General features: G+C 37.7%; 1 protein-coding gene across 1 annotated transcript in view; it reads left to right on the top strand.

Annotated features, from left to right (window-relative positions):
* Window positions 1-75: 75 nt before the first annotated feature.
* The window catches only part of MYPT-75D (Myosin phosphatase targeting subunit 75D), a 100,917-nt gene continuing 81,894 nt past the window's right edge, over window positions 76-19,098 (top strand). The window contains exon 1 of the mRNA XM_089096179.1: window positions 76-150. The gene's annotated coding sequence lies outside the window, so the exon portion shown is untranslated. The remainder of the gene's footprint in view (window positions 151-19,098) is intronic.

Here is a 19,098-nt window from a genome sequence, read left to right on the forward strand (position 1 = left end):
GTATATAAATAATTTAATAATTTATCTCTATTTGTCAAATTATTTTGCGAAGAAGTAGCATAATGAAATCAATCCTGAAAAACGTTAAAAAATAAGAAGAAGAAGGAGAAGAAGAAGAATGTTAAAAAATAATTGTTGATATTTTGATCTGTAAGTCAATTCTTAGAACTAGGGTTGGGTGATTTGGATGAAAGCTTGATAAAATTCTACTTTAGCTACATTTGGCTATCTTGGATAGGAACTAGGTTAAGAAAATGTAACTTTCAAGGCTGGGTCTACAGGCTAGCCTACAGTAGTCTAGCCTATGTCCTGGGAAGGTATTTTGGGGTACTTACCTCCACTCGGTAAAATTCTACTTTAGTTACTTTTGACTATCTTGGAAAGGGGTTGGGTTAGGAAAATGTCAGCCCCCCCCTATATATGCCAATTCAGGGTAGGCTATATATTTGTACATTAGGGGGGTGGGGGTAAAGTTTAAACTTACCTTCAGTTTACATCAGAAATAAAATTTGCCCCCCCCTAATTTAGAAATATAGGCTATATCCTACCCTGAATTGGCATATAGGCCCATAGTGGCAGGGGGCTGAAATTCATTTCCGATAGAAATGATTATTATATTTGTAATCAGTACAAAAAAAGGCATCAAGTCGTATATTCACTTTATGTTTAAGTCAATAATATGATTTGGTAGATATTTACCTATATTTGCACATTAGGGGGGTGGAGAGAAAGTTTAAACTTACCTCTCATTTACATCAGAAATAAAATTACCCCCACCCCCCCCCCCCCCCCCTTATGTGGAAATATATACCCTGAATTAGTATATATAGGGGTGGGGGCTAAAATTCATTTCCAACAAAAATGATTATTATATTTGTAAACAGCATAAAAAGGGCATCAAGTGGTATATTCACTTTAGTGGTAACTCAATAATATGATTTGGTAAATATTTACCCACTCTTTCTCCCTCTAGAGGGCCCTGACATTTGATGACCTTTAAAATCTGTGTGTTAGCCTATAAAATTGAAACCTTGCAAAATAGATCTTCTGCTTAAATGAAGTGTAATAAAATTGTTTTCAGCTGCACAACTCTGCTCAATCCCAGTTTGTAAGATTTTAAAGACATGCAAATACATTTCCTAAATTTCAAAAAATAAACATTTATATGGCTTAAAATTCTACTCAAATAACAGGAATTACATTTCCAGGATTAAAACCAGAGAAAAAGAACCTGATAACTGAAAATTAAGGTAAAATGTTGTTTTGTCAAAATTTCAATAGGTATAGACCTGGGTAAATTTTTTGTTATTCATATCATTGACTTATGAATAAAGTAAAAATTGCACTCAGTGCCTTTTTATGCTTTTTAAATATAATAATCATTTTTGTTGGATATGAATTTTACCCCCACCCCTATATATACCAATTCTGGTTATTTATTTGCACATTGGGGGGGGGGAGTTTAAACTTACCTCTCATTTACATAAGAAAAAAAGTTTAGGTAAGTTTTTTGCAAATCATATTATTGACTTACAAATAAAGTGAATATACCATTTGATGCCCTTTTTATGCTCTTTACAAATATAATAATCACTTCAATTGGAAATTAAAATTTAAGCCATTTTTGGGCTAATGAAAATGACAAAAATATAAAAACCTAACCTGACCTAGGTACCTCCCCCCCCCAAAAAAAAAACAATAAACAACACTTTAAATATTGTATATGCTATTAAAACCATGCTATACATTGTATTTCTCTACAGTGGTGTCTTGCATAATCCTGTCAAAACAGGTTTTTCATTTAGTCTTCAGTTTGAGATATATAAAAGAGAGGGTAGGCCTATATTGAAGGAGTACCTGCAAAATTTATTGTTACAATTTTCATTTGTCCAACTTAATTGTGGAAAGTCAGTGCTTGTGGATTAAAACAGTAAGTTTAAAATAGATATTTTAAGCCTTTTTACATCCTATATATTTTTATATTTTTGTCATTTTCAAGAGCTCAAAAAGGGCTTAAATTTGAATTTCCAATAGAAGTGATTATTATATTTGTAAAGAGTATAAAAAAAGGCATAAAGTGATATATTCATTTTATTTGTAAGTCAATAATATGATTTGTTAAAAATTTACCAAATTTTACTCCCCCCCCTAATGTGCAAGTATATACCCTGAATATGGGGATTGGGGTAAAATTCATTTCGAACAAAAATGATTATTATATTTGGAAAGAGCATAAAAAAGGCATCAAGTGGTATGTTTACTTTATTTGTAAGTCAATAATATGAATAACTAAAAAAATACCAAATTTTTGGCAGTTCATATTATTGACTTACAAATAAAATAAACATACTGCTTGATGCCTTTTTTTATGCTCATTATGAATACAATAATAATTTATTGTCAGAAATGAATTTAACCCCTCACCCCTATATATATCAATTCAGGGTATATGGGCAATTTGCACATTAGGGGGGTACAGGTAAAATTTGTTTGTAATGCAAATTAGAGGATTTCTGAACCCTCTAGAGGGAGAAGGAATGGAGGTAGGTACTTGAAAATACCTTCCCAGGACATACTGTAGCCTATAGACCCATCTCTGAAAGTTTCATTTTCCTAACTTAACCCCTTTCCAAGATAGCAAAAAGTAGCTAAAGTAAAATTTTACTGAAAGCTTTGTTTTAGTCAAGGTCAAACTAGGCTAGGCATTATTTGTCTTAGGTAGGCCTAATTTAAAAACAGGTAGTCTAGGCCTAGTTGGTTTCTGTTTTTTTATAGCTTACAATAGAAAATAAATGCATACTTTGAAAATACCCTTAAAGATCATTAAATAAAACAACAATTTTGTTTTTAACTGAAAGTAAAGAGCCATATTAAAACTCAAAATGAACAGAAATTATTCCATATAGGTTATGAAGGGTTGACCCCTCCTCAATACCTTGTTCCTTATGCTAAAGCTGTTAGAACTTTTTAAAAAGCTTCCTATATGTTTCATATAGGAAGTCTTCCTATGTGTTTCAGTATTCCATAGGATGTGTTCCTGTTTGTTTCAGTAGCCATTCTTAAAAAAATTAGGCCAAACTTCATCTTAAAGAGCAAGGTATTGAGGAGGGGGGAACCCTTGATATATGGAATAATTTCTGTTATTTTGAGTTTTAATGTTGTTGCTTAGGCCTACTTCCAGTAGACCTACTTCATAGTAGGTCTACTTGTTTTTTATATTTAATTTCTGACTGTTTTTCAAATAATGTAGGTAAATCTGGGCTCACCCTCCATAAAATATACCTCCCTCCTCATGTAAAACTCCTCCATGGAAATTTCATCCAGTGTAAAGTGCACCCCACCCCCATCAAATTCCCTCTAGACAGTTCCATACTTGCTGAACATAGCCCCCCCCCCCCCATCAAATGTCTTGCAGATGATTCAGTCTGAAAAATTCTCCTTAGCATACTTGCATTTAAAAAAACCTTTAATTTCTAGTTTGTTTCTCAACCACTCAGGAAATACCCCTTTCTGTGGAAACTCCTGGAAATCAAAACATGCAGAAAATGGCCCCTGGATAATTCCCCAAGAACATCTCCATGCATAAAATTGAGTTGGCAAAGAGAATACAAGACAATTAAAAAAATTGTATATGAATTCTGTCAACCCTCCCCTCCCCCCCCCCCAGTGCCTAGAAGGTTCACTCCCCAAAGAAGATTCCCCCTATGAAAATCCATTCCAAGCACAAAATCCCCCACCCCAGTAAATGTCTTTATACTTCCCAATAACAAGAGGTCTACTACTAGGGCTAGTTCAACCATGGGACTGATTAAGCATACTATTTTCACTTGTTTCCCTATAGTTATCAGTCTTCTATATAAGGAACTATGTGTCCTAAGCTTGAAGTTAGAATGTCTCTTGCCTCCCCTTGTTTTAAAAAAGACATAAAAGTCCTTGAAAATGTGTAGAGACATGCCACTAAAGTGATATCTGGCATGCTGGAGCTTCCCTACCCTGTAAGACTATCAAAGCTGAATCTGAGTGAAGACTATCAAAACAAGTGTAGAGACACTTGTTTACAGGAGAAATAGAGGGGATGCCATTTTAGACTACAAGTTATTGAGGGATAATCCTCTCCCAGCATTATTCCCTACATGTTGGTACCAATTCAAGAACTAGAAGTCATCACATGAAACATGTCAAGCAGTCTGCAATATCTAGAGTCTGCACTCAATTTCATTTCATCATGCATTGTCAACAGTTGGAACGAACTATCTAATGAAACAGTTACTGCTGCATCTGTTGATATTTTCAAACAAAGGGCAGATGCTGTGTGGTCTTCCAGAGAGTGTATGTTTAATTGGGATGCTACTGAGCATGGAACAGCCCCTGGTCACTAATTAACTTTGTATGCAACTCAAGTCATCATTCTGGAGCTCCACAAGGAGAAATCCTTAGATTGCTCCTAGCTGTGATTTAAGGTAACAAATACTATGCATAAACAATAGAGAAAATTTCACAACTTATAGATCTCTCCCCATGGACCATGGAGACATTCCACCCCTAAAGACATAATTATTTGATATTTCAACTATACTGAACAAAATGGCTATCTCAAAATTTTGATTGGATGACTGGGGAAAAAGGGGGCATGGGAGAGGGGACAGTTGCCCTCCAATATTATTGGTTACTTAAAAAGGGCAGTGCAACTTTTAATTTTGGCTTGAATTCACCCTCTTCTGATCTTCTACAACCATTCTTTTGATGCAATTACCCTTGGGAAAAAAGAACAATTAAACATGCTTTCAGCCCCAGGGCATAACTTACAATGCCTGCCCTTGGGCCCTGGAGGGTTGTGTTTACATCAGAGTTTTTGTTATATGATCTTTGAGCTATTTTTAACAAAATTTTTATTAGATGCATTGTAAGAAAGGGCATGGGAGGGGGGGGGGGATAGTTGCCATTTAATCCCTTTTGTATGGCCTTTACTATAAGCAACACTATAGCATTGCCTCTAATAATTGACAATATTCTACTATCATAGGCAGCACAATAGCACTGCCTAAGTGAAGTACAATGTAGGCACAATGTATTATTTTTTTTTCATACCAGGGCACTTCATATCAAAGGAGTTGTCATAGAAACTTTGAAAAGGGCTCATTTGATTGGAAATTGGAATGACTAGTGCCCATTTTAATGGTTAAAAGTGATTGGAAGGCAACTAACACCCCTTCCACACCCACTGTTTCCCCAATCACATCCAATCAAAAATTTGAGTTGGCCATTTTGTTCAGCATAGTAGATTTCCAGATAGAAATTATGTTTTTGAGGAGGACACTCCCCCCACAGCCCTCAGGGTAAGGGTTTTAAGTTATGCCCTGAGGAAATCTAAGGTTTTTATAGAAAGCTTTGTTTTAGAAACTACAATAAGGGCTCATTTGATTGGAAATTCAAAATTAATAGTCAAAAGTGATTGGAGCGCAACTAACCCCCCTCTCATGCCCACCTTTTCCCCAAACACATCCAATCAAAATTTCAAGATAGTAATTTTGTTCAACAATCAATCAATCAATCAATTTATTAATGCTATAAGAAAACAATCACAATACATAAGGTTTTTACATATCCAAGAAGCTTAGCTTGTAAAGTGCCAACAAAACAAAATAAAACACTATTATAAAGCACATACATATAGAAGCACATACAAAAGAAAAAAAACTGGAACAATACAAGGACATTTATGAAATAGGGGATTTAGAAGAAAACTTAACATACAACTGAAAAAAAAATTAAATGAAGAAAAGAGATTAAAAATTAGGATAGAATAAAAAAATATTTTAAAATCCAAAAAAGATATTAAATTAAGAGAAGAGAGACATATAAATTAGGATAGAATTAAAAAAAAAAAAAGGAAAAAAATATACTATACTGGAAAGAGCCAGTGATAAAGTGCCTTTTCAGAGAGAGATAGAGGGACTTCAAGAGGGGTGGAGGTCCATGGTAGAATTGATTGATAGACAGGAGATCTCTAACCTGCTGTTGATGATCGTTTAGGTAAAATAAATCTGCGATAAGAGCTATATAGAAAAGAAGAGTACCTACCTGAGCTTGACAGTAAGAAAAACTGCTGCAGAGACGGGAGAAGTGTACCTAGAAAAGCAGAATGCACTAAATAAAGGTAACTTTTACCCACAATACAATCCAGCAGAGCTATTCCTGTATCATTATAAAGATCAGAGGAAGGGTAAAACCGAGGCAGAAGAAAAGTACCCTTCACTGCCCTATTTTGGGCTCTTTGAAGTGAGCAGAGAAGAGATTTGTTAGTACTACCTCAGACAGAACAGCAATAAGAACGGTAAGGAAAAGTAAAAGCATGATGAAGAGAAAACATAACATCTGGGGGAAGAAATGAGTTAACCCTGTGTAACATTAAAGATTGACAGAGGACAAGGGAGTGGGTATGAGTTATATGGGGTATTAAAAAAAAGAAAACAGTCAAGATACACACCAAGAAATTTCACTATAGTAGCTTGCAGTATAATATCATTCCCATAAGTCAGGATGGTTGGCTCCCTTACCTCTCTCATATGATAAGAGGTCCTGAAATGCACAATGACACTTTTTTGGCTATTGAGAGTCATACCATTTGACCTGTACCAATCTTTTACTTTATCAAGAAGACCTTGAGCTAGGGAAGTGGCAGATGGCAGGTCCACTGCAGCAATGAAAAAGTTGCTGTCATCTGCAAAAAGAATAGGGTGCACAAGGGGATCAAGACCATCAACAAGATCATTAATATAAATTAAAAACAAAAGTTCTCCAAGCAGGGGCGTCCCGAGGGGGGCGGGGTGAGGGGCGCGCCGCCCCTCCAACGGTTTTGGCACTTGGTAAAATTTTCACCGAAGGCAAAAATTTCTGCAGAAATTTTGCAAAATCGGCCGAAATTTAGCAAAATTCTTGATTTCTGCAAAAAATTTGACATAAATCAGGTAGCAATTTGGTGAAATTTACAAAGATCGCCACCCCCAATGAAATGAGTCTCAGGACGCCTTTGGGTCCAAGCGCAGAGACCTGTGGGACACCTTTCAAAATAGGCAAGGAAGAGGAAGTAGTATCACTAACCAAAACATACTGAGATCTCCCTGAGAGGTAAGACCTAAACCATTCAAGTGGGACTCCATGCAGTCCAAATAAAGATAATTTAGACAAAAGAACAGAGGGAATAACCATATCAAATGCCTTTGAAAAGTCAAGAAATAGACCCAAAACACACAAGCATTGTCAAGATTAACATGCACAAACTCTGTTGCATCTGAAAGTGCATGCAAGGTAGAAAAACTGGGACGAAAACGATACTAATTGTTAGATATTAGAGAATTTATTGTAGGTGTAATAGTTCTGAATACAAATAAAGAGAGTCTACAATGCCCTAATCTTTAAACAACGTTTGGGGTTACTAGACGAAGATAAATGGGTCTATAGTTTTAAATTAGTGATGAATCGCCTTTTTTTATACAAAGGTACAACATAAGATACTTTAAATAAATGAAGAAAAACACCAGAAGAAAGAGATAGGTTAGTTATGTGTGAGACAGGTTAGAAACAAGCTGACCAATTTTTTAAGAACATTATAGCTCAAACCATAACCATCAACTGAATGGCTACTTGAAAGCTGAGAAATAATGTTAGACATTTTGGTATCACTGCATGGGGAAAGGAAAAATGACTTTTCTGCTAAGGGAAAACTACTTACTCTGCTATGGGGTGGAATAGGAACTGAAGGAAGTGTGGCGAAATACGAATTGAAGGCGCTCGCTGAAGAATTTTTGTCCACAAAAGATCCATCAGCTTTCCTGTAATGACATGGGGGGGGGACTGTTTGAGTTTCTTGCAGGAAAGAGCTTCATTAACTACAGTCCAAACCTTTCGCAAGTTCCCCTTACACTCATCAATTTGACGCGAAAAATAGAGCTTTTTGGCTGCACGTACTGAAGAAGTAAGCACATTTTTATAAAGTTTATACTTCAAAAGATCATTCTGTGTCTTACTTTTACATGCAGCCTTGAACAGAGACGCCTTCATATGTGTAGTATTGATCAGACCTCTAGACATCCATGGGAATTTGGGTGTGGAATTCCTTGGCCTCTAGTTAAAAGTTCTGGAAATTAGGTCTTTGAGGATGACACCCCCCCCCCCCCCACATCCCCCAGGGTAAAGGTTGTAAGTTATGCCCTGGGGGCATATAAGGTTTTTATACAAAGCGTTGTTGTAGAAACTTCAAAAAGGGCTCATTTGATTGGAAATTGAAATGGCTAGTGCCCTTTTTAATAGTCGAAAGTGATTGGAAGGCAACTACACCCCTTCCACGCCCACCATGTCCCCACACACGTCAAACTAAAATTTGGAGATAGCCATTTTATTCAAAGCAGTTGAAAGGTTCAGAAAGTATATCCTCTAGGATGACACACCCCCCAGAGCCCTCTGGGTATGGGTTGTAAGTTCTGTCTTGGGGAAGTATAAGGTTTTTATTGAAAGCTTTATCGTAGAAACTTGAAAAAGGGCTCATTCGATTGGAAATTCAAACGGCTAGTGCCCTTTTTAATAGTCGAAAGTGATTGGAGGGCAACTAACCCCCCTCTCACATTGAACTTTTCCCCAAACACATCCAATTGAAATTTTTCGATATCAATTTTGTTCAACATAGTTAAAAGTTTTAGAAATTAGGTCTTTGAGGATGATAACCCCCTCAGAGCCCTCAGGGCAAGGGCTGTAAGTTATTTTGATTGGGTGTGTTTGGGAAAATGGTGGGTGTGAGAGAAATGTTACTTGCCCTCCAATCACTTTTGTCTATTAAAAAGCCCATTAGCCCTTTCAATTTCCAATAGAATGATCCCTTTTTGAAGTTTCTACGACAACGCTTTCTATAAAAACTATGTATGCCCCCAGGGCATAACTTAGAACCCTTGCCCTGGGGGTTGTGGGGGGAGTGTCGTCCTCAAAACATAAGTTCCGGACTTTTTAACTACGTTAAACAAAATGGTTATCTCAAAATTTTGATTGGATGTGTTTGGGGAATAATAACTGCAATTTTGATTGATTGGATGTCTACCCCAATTCAAAATTTTGATTGGATGTCTTTGAGGATGATAACCCCCTCAGACCCCTCAGGGCAAGGGATGTAAGTTATGCCCTGGGGGCATATAAGGTTTTTATAGATAGTAATGTTGTAGAAACTTCAAAAAGGGCTCATTCAATTGGAAATTAGAAGCACGTGTGCCCTTTTTAGTAGTCGACAGTGATTGGAGGATAGCTAACACCCCTCTCACACCCACCATTTCCCCAAACACATCCAATCAAAATTTTGAGATAGCCATTTTGTTTGACATAGTTGAAAAGTCCGGAAATTATGTCTTTCGAAGAAGACAATCCCCAGATCCCTCAGGGCAAGGGTTTTAAGTTATGCCCTGGGGGCAAATAAGGTTTTTTTTATAGAAAGTGTTGTCATAGAAACTTCAAAGGGGCCCATTCAATTGGAAATTGAAAGGGCTAGTGTCGTTTTTAATAGTCAGAAGTGATTGGAGGGCAACCAACCCCCCTTTCATGCCCACCATTTCCCCAAACACATCCAATCAAATTTTTGAGATAGCAATTTTGTACGACTTAGTTGAAAGTTCTGGAAATTAAGTCTTTGAGGATGACACTCTCCCAGCCATCAGGGCAAGGGTTGCCAGTTTTTATAGAAAGTGTTATTGTAAAAACCAAACAGGCTTGTTTGATTGGAAATTAAAAGGGCTAGTGCCTTTTTAATAGTTGAAAGCGATTGGAAAGCAACAAATGCCTTTCTCATGCCCACCATTTCCCCAAATACATCCAATCAAAATTTTGAGATAGCCATTTTGTTCAATGTAGTTGAAAGTTCTGGAAATTAGGTCTTTGAGGATGACAACCCCCTCACAGCCCTCAGGGCAACTGTTGTAATTGATGCCCTGGGAGCATATAAGATGTTTATAGAAAGTGTTGTCATAGAAACTCAAAAAGGGCTCATTCAATTGGAAAGTAAAAGGGCTAGTGGCCTTTAAATAGTCGAAAGTTATTGGAAGGCTTGATATTTTTATAGTAAAGAGCAATGTGGGTACAATGTTTAATTTTTTTAAAATTTTTGTTTTATACCAGGGCACTTTGTATCAAAGGAGTTGTCATAGAAACTTCAAAAAGGGCCCATTTGATTGAAAATAGAAAGGGCTAGTGTCTTTTTTAATAGTTGAAAGCAATTGGAGGGCAACTAATCCCCCTCCCACTTGCCCATTATGTTTAAAAACTAAATGTTGCCTTAAGATTAAATCAAAGTCCACTGTGTTAATGCTATTTCCCAATAAGGCATCTCAGGAGTATCCCAAGAATGACTGAGGGTATTATGTTTACTTTTGGGGCTACTTCTGCTCTTAAAATTTAACCAAATCAAATTAGCGGAAGTGTATCCAAGCTATCAAAGAAAGTAAACAGATTTTTTTTGCAAATGGTATCTAGTTTTCTATTTCAGGTCAACTAGAGGAGGTATGAAACTAAATTAAACACTACTATTTTGTCCAGATTTTTAAAAGATTTTTGTCATTAAACATTGCTGGAAAATTTTCTCCAGCATCCAAATAGAAGGCCAAACTATAAAGTCTTTAAAAAAACGAAAAGATTTAAACTAATATTTTCTTTTTCTCTGAAAAGACTATGTCAATAGAAAACGAACAGAAATTAATTAAAAAAAACTTGTTCCACAAGATAAGTTTTTCAAAGAAAAATGAAGAACTCCATTAAACCAAAAATGAGCAAAAATCAAATAATCTATCAAGCGTGAAACTACCACAAATCAGCATCAATAAATAAATGAAATCCAAAACGAACAGAAATTACAATAAATAACCGAGTCATACTCAAAACGAGCAAAAATTAACATGAGTAGGGCTCAAAACCCCTATGGCTTCCCAAGGCCAGAACATAATTTGTACTTTACTGAAAAAATACAAATGAATGTGCATTGTCAGTTTAATGTACATATACTGATATTTAATAATCAAAATCTTAACGTTATATGATTTATTAAAGTTATAAAAGTAAAAAACATTTATATTTATGTAAGGTATAAAAAGCCATCTGTATGACCTTATTCATATTTGCTCTAGAATAGTGTGAAGTATAAAAAGACATCTGTATGAATTTATTTATATTTCCTCTATAATAGAATGAGTTATAAAAAGTCATCTGTATGAATTTATTTATGTTTGCTCAATAATAGAATGAGGTATAAGAAGTCATCTGCATGACTTTATTTACGTTTGCTCTATAATAGAATGAGGTATAAAAAGTCATCTGTATGACTTAATTCATGTTTGCTCTATACCAATGTGAGGTATAAAAAATGATTTGTATAACTTTATTTATATTTGTTTTGTAATAGAATGAGGTATAAAAATTCATCTGTATCACTTTATTTATGTCTGCTCCACGACATAATGAGGTTTTCTTATTATTTTAAATAATTAGTGAAAGCATGATATTATATTTTGTTTGACTTTCTACTGCCTCCTATATAGTAGTAAATGTTAATATTTGATCCTTACTATATAAAGGATCTATAATAGAATGAGGCATAATAAGTCATCTGTGTGACTTTATTCATGTTTGCTCTATAATAGTGTGAGATAAAAAGTGATATGTAAGACTTTATTTATGTTTGTTCTATAATAATAATAATAATAATATAAGTGTATTAAGCCAGTGGCCATATTCACAAACCACTGAACAAAAACAAAAACAAACCACGCAATAACACTCAACAAATTTAAGTTTCTGCTTTCCGTACTTCCAATCTTCTATCTAAAAAGCAACCTAGCGCAATAATTAGGTCACGCGAGGTAGTCCTCAAAATACCAGGAAGCAGCGGTAACTCCCCTTGAAAAAAATTATGCCTCAAAATCCCCAAACTTTAGCATCTGTTCAAAAAATGACCCAGCCCATCACCCAACTTCCCACAGAGTGAACAAGTCCACCCGCCTCCCGAGCCATCATCATCACATGACTCCCAATATATATTACGTAGTGGTATACAATTTGTTCGTGCCTTAAACCAACACTTAAGAGCTCTCCACGGTAGGTTCAGTTTCAAATAATACTCCTCATCAAACACTACTTTGATCTACCTATAAAAACGAAGGTTACTCGATTTCTCCAAACTAGAGAGCCAAACCTGAATCACCTGATCCCGAAGGCGTGAAGCAAACTTACCAAGGAAATCTTAGGGTTTGCCTACGGGATCTTGGCCATCATTCCATGCCCAAGAAAGTCCAGCGTTACCTTTAACCTGTTGTGGCCATGCTGTTTTTCTAGTAGAATCCAACGTCTCTATATAAGCCGCTTTCGCCAGACGGTTATCTGGCAAACGTGTTACCTGGAGCCAAAACTTCATCAATTGGATGGCCCTCATATGGCGCAGATCCATTAGGCTTAGGTCACCTTTGAGTAACAAACTACTAAAATTATTTTGGAAGCCTATAACTCTTTTAAAATACATAAACTGAAGAGATTCAAGTTGATTGACCACGGCAGTCCCCCACACCTCGCAACCATAATGAGCAACAGGTAGGACTTTGGTTTTAAATAGATACTTGTGCATCTTCATATTTTTTATTCCCATGATACGTTTTTGCCGAGGCAGAGCACAAGCCGCTGAAATCATCAGTTTAATATGATCAGTCCAATTCCCACTTGCTTGAACCACAAATCCCAAATATTTATACTGGGGGGGGGCAATTTTATTGGTTGGCCTTTATAGGTAAATGAATAATCCTGGAGTCCATTGGGCTTCTTACTTTGGAAGATGACAATCTCTGTCTTAGATGCATTTAGCTTTAACTTCTTCGAATCTAGGTAAGCTTCGGTTAAATTCAGGAGAGCTTGGAGGTCCTCAGCTGACTTGGCCACTAAAGCTGTGTCGTCAACGAACAGCAAACTCGAAAATACAACATTCGCTAGTGATGCTACTGGGACCCATTTCTTTTCAAGGAACTCTGCAAAATCATTAATATACAGAGTAAAAAGTTTTGGTGACAGCGTACGTCCTTGACGAACTCCTGAATCAGAGGCAACGCTGTAGCGTTACCTATAGTAAAGGCCATACGGCTCCAATGTTTTATTATTATTTTTTTTTTTCCCCAGAGGAACTTCATACGGGAGAGGTCCTCGTATACGCTTCAAACGGGGCTCATTCAATTGGAAATCGAGAGTTCTAGTGCCCTTTTTAATAGTCGAAAATGATTGGAGGGCGAATAGCCCCCCCACCCCCACGCCCATTAATCCAATCAAAATTTTGAGATAGCCATTTTGTTCAGCGTAGTTGATTTCAAGATAGAAAATATATTTTTGAGTAGAATACTCCCCCACAACCCTCAGCGCAAGGGTTTTAAGTTATGCCCTGGGGGCATATAAGGTTTTTATAGAAGGCGTTGTCGTAGAAACTTCAAAACAGGCTCATTCGATTGGAAATTAAAGGGCTAGTGCCTCTTTTAATAGTTGAAAGTGATTGGAGGGCAACTCGCCCCCCCCACAAGCCCATCCGTCCTCCAAAAACATCCCGTCAAAAGGTGGAGTTGCCCCATCTGTTCAGCGTCGTCTATTTACAGATAGAAAATATATTTTTGAGGACGATAGTCCCCCACAACCCTCAGGGCAAGGGTTTTAAGTTATGCCCTGGGGGCATATAAGGTTTTTATAGAAGGTGTTGTCGTAGAAACTTCAAAACAGGCTCATTCGATTGGAAATTAAAGAGCTAGTCCCCTTTTTAGTAGTCGAAAGTGATTGGAGTGTAACTAGCCCCCCTCCCCCTCCACGCCCATAATTTCCCCAAATACATCCAATTCAAATTTTCATATAACCAATTTGTTTAGCGTAGTTGGTTTTCGGATAGAAAACATATTTTTTAGGAGGATACTCCCCCGAAGCCCTTATGGCAAGGTTTTTAAGCTATGCCCTGGGGGTAGATAAGGTTTTATAGAAGAGGTTGTCATAGAAACTTCAAAACAGGCTCATTCGATTGGAAATTAAAGGGTTAGTGCCCTTTTTAATAGTAGAAAGTGATCGGAGTGTAACTAGCCCCCCTCCCTCCCCCCCCACGCCGATCATTTCCCCAAACACATCCAATCAAAATTTTGAGATAGCCATTTTGTTCAGCATAGTTGATTTCCGAATATAAAATATGTTTTTGAGGAGGACACTCCCCCACAACCTTCAGGGCAAGGGTTTTAAGATATGACCTGGGGGAATATAAGGTTTTTATAGAAGGCGTTGTCGTAGAAACTTCAAAACAGGCTCATTCGATTGGAAATTAAAGAGCTAGGGCCCTTTTTAATAGTCGAAAGTGATTGGTGTAAATAGCCTCCCCCCCTCCACGCCCATCATTTCCACAAACACCTCCAATCAAAATGTTGAGATAGCCATTTTGTTCAGCGTAGTTGATTTCCAGATAGAAAATATATTTTTGAGGAGGACACTCCCCCACAACCCTCAGGGCAAGGGTTTTAAGTTATGCCCTGGGGGCATATAAGGTTTTTATAGAACGCCATGTCGTAGAAACTTCAAAACAGGCTCATTCGATTGGAAATTAAAGAGCTAGTGCCCTTTTTAATAGTCGAAAGTGATTGGAGTGTAATTAGCCCCCCACCCCCACGCCCATCATTTCTCCAAACACATCAAATCAAAATTTTGAGATAGCCATTTTGTTCAGCGTAGGTGATTTCCAGATAGAAAATATATTTTTGAGGAGAACACACCCCCACAACCCTCAAGGCAAGGGTTTTAAGTTATGCCGTGGGGAAATATACGGTTTTTATAGAAGGCGTTGTCGTAGAAACTTCAAAGGCTCATTCGATTGGAAATTAAAGGGCCAGTGCCCTTTTTAATAGTCGAAAATGATTGGAGGGCAACTAGCCCCCCCCCACGCCAATCATTCCCCAAAACACATCCAATCAAAATTTTCAGATAGCTATTTTGTTCAGCGTTGTTGATTTCCAGATAGAAAATATATTTTTGAGGAGGATACTCCCCCACAACCCTCAGGGCAAGGGTTTTAAGTTATTGCCTGGGGGCATATAAGGTTTTTATAGAAGGCGTTGTCGTAGAAACTTCAAAACAGGCTCATTCGATTGAAATTAAAGGGCTTGTGGCTTTTTTAATTGTTGAAAGTGATTGGAGTGTAACTTGCCTCCTCCCCCCATGCCCATCATTTCCCCAAACACACCCAATCAAAATTCTGAGATAACCATTTTGTTCAGCATAGTTGATTTCCAGATAGAAAATATATTTTTGAGGAGGACACTCCCCCAAAACCTTCAGGACAAGGGGTTTAAGATATGACCTGGGGGCATATAAGATTTTTATAGAAGGTGTTGTCGTAGAAACTTCAAAAAAGGCTCATTCGATTAGAAATTCAAAGGGATACTGCCCTTTTTAATATTCGAAAGTGATTGGAGGTGAACTAGCACCCCCCCCCCTCACCCCGCCCATCATTTCCGCAAACGTATCCAATCAAAATTTTGAGATAGCCATTCTGTTAAGCATAGTTGATTTCCAGATAGAAAATATATTTTTCAGGAGGACAATCCCCCACAACCCTCAGGGCAAGGGTTTTAAGTTATGTTCTGGGGGCATATAGGGTTTTTATAGAAAGCGGTGTCGTAAAAACTTCAAAAAGGGCTCATTCGATTGAAAATTCAAAGGGTTAGTGCCCTTTTTAATAGTCGAAAGTCATTTGAGGGCAACTAACCCCCATCTCACGTCCACCTTTTCCCCAAACACATCCAATCAAAATTTTGAGACAGCCATTTTATTAAACGTAGTTTTAAGTTCTGGAAATTAGGTCTTTGAGGATGACAACTCCCCCACAACCCTCAGGGCACGGGCTGTAATTTAAGGATTCTCCGAATCCTTCCCATTATTTCTTATGGAAGGGATGCTCGTATAAACTTTGGAGAGGTCTCATTTGACTGAAAATTGAAAGTTCTTGTTCACTTTTTATGATTCAAAAGATATTGTAGGGTAACTATCCTCCCCCCCTCCTCCACGCTCGAAATGCATCAGATAAAAATTTTGAGATAGACTGTTGTTAAAATAGTTCAAAGTTCTGATAACAAAAAACTCCGGTGTCGACACAGCCCACCAGGGCCCGGGGGTAGACATAAATTGCTGTTGACATCCATCAAAGTGAGAAAGTTCCTGTTTTTCCATTCTCACTGACAAAAACCATAAAGCAGACATAAATTGATGTTGACATCCATTAAAGTGAGAAAGTCCCCTACCACAACACCAAAAAGTCCTCATACCCCACCCCAACCCCAAAGGTTCCTCATACCCCACCCCAACCCCGAAGGGTCCTCATACCCTACCCCAACCCCGAAGGAAGCCCCCGGTCCTCAAAGGTCCACCGGGCTCCCAAAGGACCACCCGGACCTCAAGGGCCCCCAGACCCCCAAAGGACCCCCCAGGCCCCAAAGGCCCCCTCCCCCTTGGCCCCCAAAGGGCCCCCCTACCTCTCCTTCCCCCTCCTCACCTTCCCCTCCCCCACCCCTCCTCCCCTCTCCCCTCCCCTCCTCCCCTCCCCTTCCCTCCCCCATTTTTTAATATTTTTTTTGTGCATTGAGACACAGAAGGACCCCCCCCCCCCCCCCTAAAGGACCCTCGGCGCCCCAAAGGCTCCTGAGCCACCATTTTAATACTTTTTTAAAGCTTTATTAAATCTTTTCAGAACAAATTATTATTTTAGGGAATTATTTCGGCGAAACAGTTAGAGACATTTTAAAAGATGATTTTTGAAGAGATTTTAGAAGAGGATTTGAGGGTGAAACTCTGAGGTCGTTATAATACACAAGTTCAATTTGAACAGTGTCGTGAGGTCCTCTATCCCCAACCCCAAAGGGGTCCAATCCCCCAACCCCCACCCCCAATGAACCCCCAGGTCCTCAAACGTCCCCCACAGCACCCAAAGGACCACCCGGCCCTCAAGGGCCCCCCCAGACCCTCAAAGGCCCTCCCCGGGCCCCGTCTTTCCTTGATGTGTGTTATCTAGAACCTATCATTTGGGGTGTATGGGGTGCTATTTTTGACTTTTCTGGTTTGGATTTCTCAGTCATTCATAGGTCTGTACTGTCTCAAACATATGATTTGGGATGGCTTGTTTGATATTTTTGACTTTTACGAAAAGAATTTCTGAGCAGTAAATTGGTGTGTGTTGTCAGAAAATTATGATTTGGGATGTGTAGTTTGGTATTTGGACTTTTCAGAGCTAGGATTCTTAGTCTCTCATAGGTGTTGTTGTCTGAAACTTCTAGTTTGGGATGAGTAGTTTGCTATTTCAGACTTTTATGAGCTAGGCTTTCCTAGTATATCGTAGGTGAATGTTGTCAGAAAATTATGATTTGGGATATGTAAATTACTATTTCGGGCTTTTCTGAGCTAGATTTCTTAGCCCCTCATAGGTGTTTGTTGTCTGAAACCTATAGTTTGGGATGAGTAGTTTGCTATTTTTGACTTTTCTGAGCTAGGTTTATTAGCCTCTCATAGGTGTGTGTTGTCAGAAACTTATGATTTGGGATATGTAAATTACTATTTTTGACTTTTCTGAGCTAGATATCTTAGCCTTTCATAGGTGTTTGTTGTCTGAAACCTATAGTTTGGGATGAGTAGTTTGCTTTTGGACTTTTCAGAGCTGGATTTCTTAACCTTTCGTAGGTGTGTGTTGACTGAAACTTATGATTTGGGATATGTAAATTACTATTTCGGGCTTTTCTAAGTTAGATTTCTTAGTCTTTCGTTGGTGTGTGTTGTCAGAAACATATGATTTGGGATTTGTAGTTTTTCTTTTTGGACTTTTTAGAGCTAGGATTCTTAGTCACTCATAGGTGTTTGTTGTCTGAAACCTATAGTTTGGGATGAATAGTTTGCTATTTCAGGCTTTTCTGAGGTAAGGTTTCTTAGTATTTCGTAGGTGTGTGTTATCTGAAACTTATGACTTGAGGTGTCTAATTTGCTATTTCAGGCCTTTCTGAGCAAAGGTTTCATAGTACTTCGTAGGTGAATGTTGTCTGAAACTTATGATTTGGGATATGTAAATTACTATTTCGGGCTTTTCTAAGTTAGATTTCTTAGTCTTTCGTTGGTGTGTGTTGACTGAAACCTATGATTTGAGATATAAGGTTCATAGTCTTTTGTTGGTGTGTGTTGTCTGAAACCTATGATTTGGGATTTGTAGTTTGCTTTTTGGACTTTTCAGAGCTAGGATTCATAGTCCCTCATAGATGTTTGTTGTCTGAAACCTATAGTTTGTGATGAGTAGTTTGCTATTTCAGGCTTTTCTGAGCTAAGGTTTCCTAGTATTTCTTAGGTGTGTGTTGTCTGAAACTTATGATTTGAGGTGTGTAATTTGCTATTTCAGGCTTTTCTGAGCTAAGGTTTCATAGTATTTCGTAGGTGAATGTTGTCTGAAACATATGATTTGGGATATGTAAATTACTATTTCGGGCTTTTCTAAGCTAGATTTCTTAGTCTTTTGTTGATATGTGTTGTCTGAAACCTATGATTTTGGATGGGTGTGTTACTATTTTTGACTTTTCTGAGCTGGATTTCTTAGACTTTCATAGGTATGTGTTGTCTGAAACCTATGATTTGGGATGGTTTATTTGCTATTTTTGACTTTTCTGAGCTAGGTTTTTTAGCCTTTCATAGGCTTGTGCTTTCAGAAAATTATGATTTGCGATTTGTAGTTTGATTTTTAGACCTTTCAGAGCTAGAATTCTTATTCCCTCATAGGTGTTTGTTGTCTGAAACCTATAATTTGGGATGAATAGTTTGCTATTTCAGGCTTTTCTGAGCTAAGGTTTCTTAGTATTTCATATGTGTGTGTTGTCTGAAACTTATGATTTGAGGTATGCAATTTTCTATTCCCGACTTTTCATAACCCGATTTCTTAGTCTTTCGTAGGTATGTGTTGTCTGAAACCAATGATTTCGGATGTGTGGGTTGTTATTTTTGGACTTTTCTGAGCTGGATTTCTTAGCCTTTATTAGGTGTGTGTTGACTGAA

The sequence above is a fragment of the Artemia sp. Qi Xiang Cuo genome, chromosome 10 (genome assembly GCF_049724085.1).
Source record: "Artemia sp. Qi Xiang Cuo chromosome 10, ASM4972408v1, whole genome shotgun sequence".
Taxonomy (NCBI): domain Eukaryota; kingdom Metazoa; phylum Arthropoda; class Branchiopoda; order Anostraca; family Artemiidae; genus Artemia; species Artemia sp. Qi Xiang Cuo.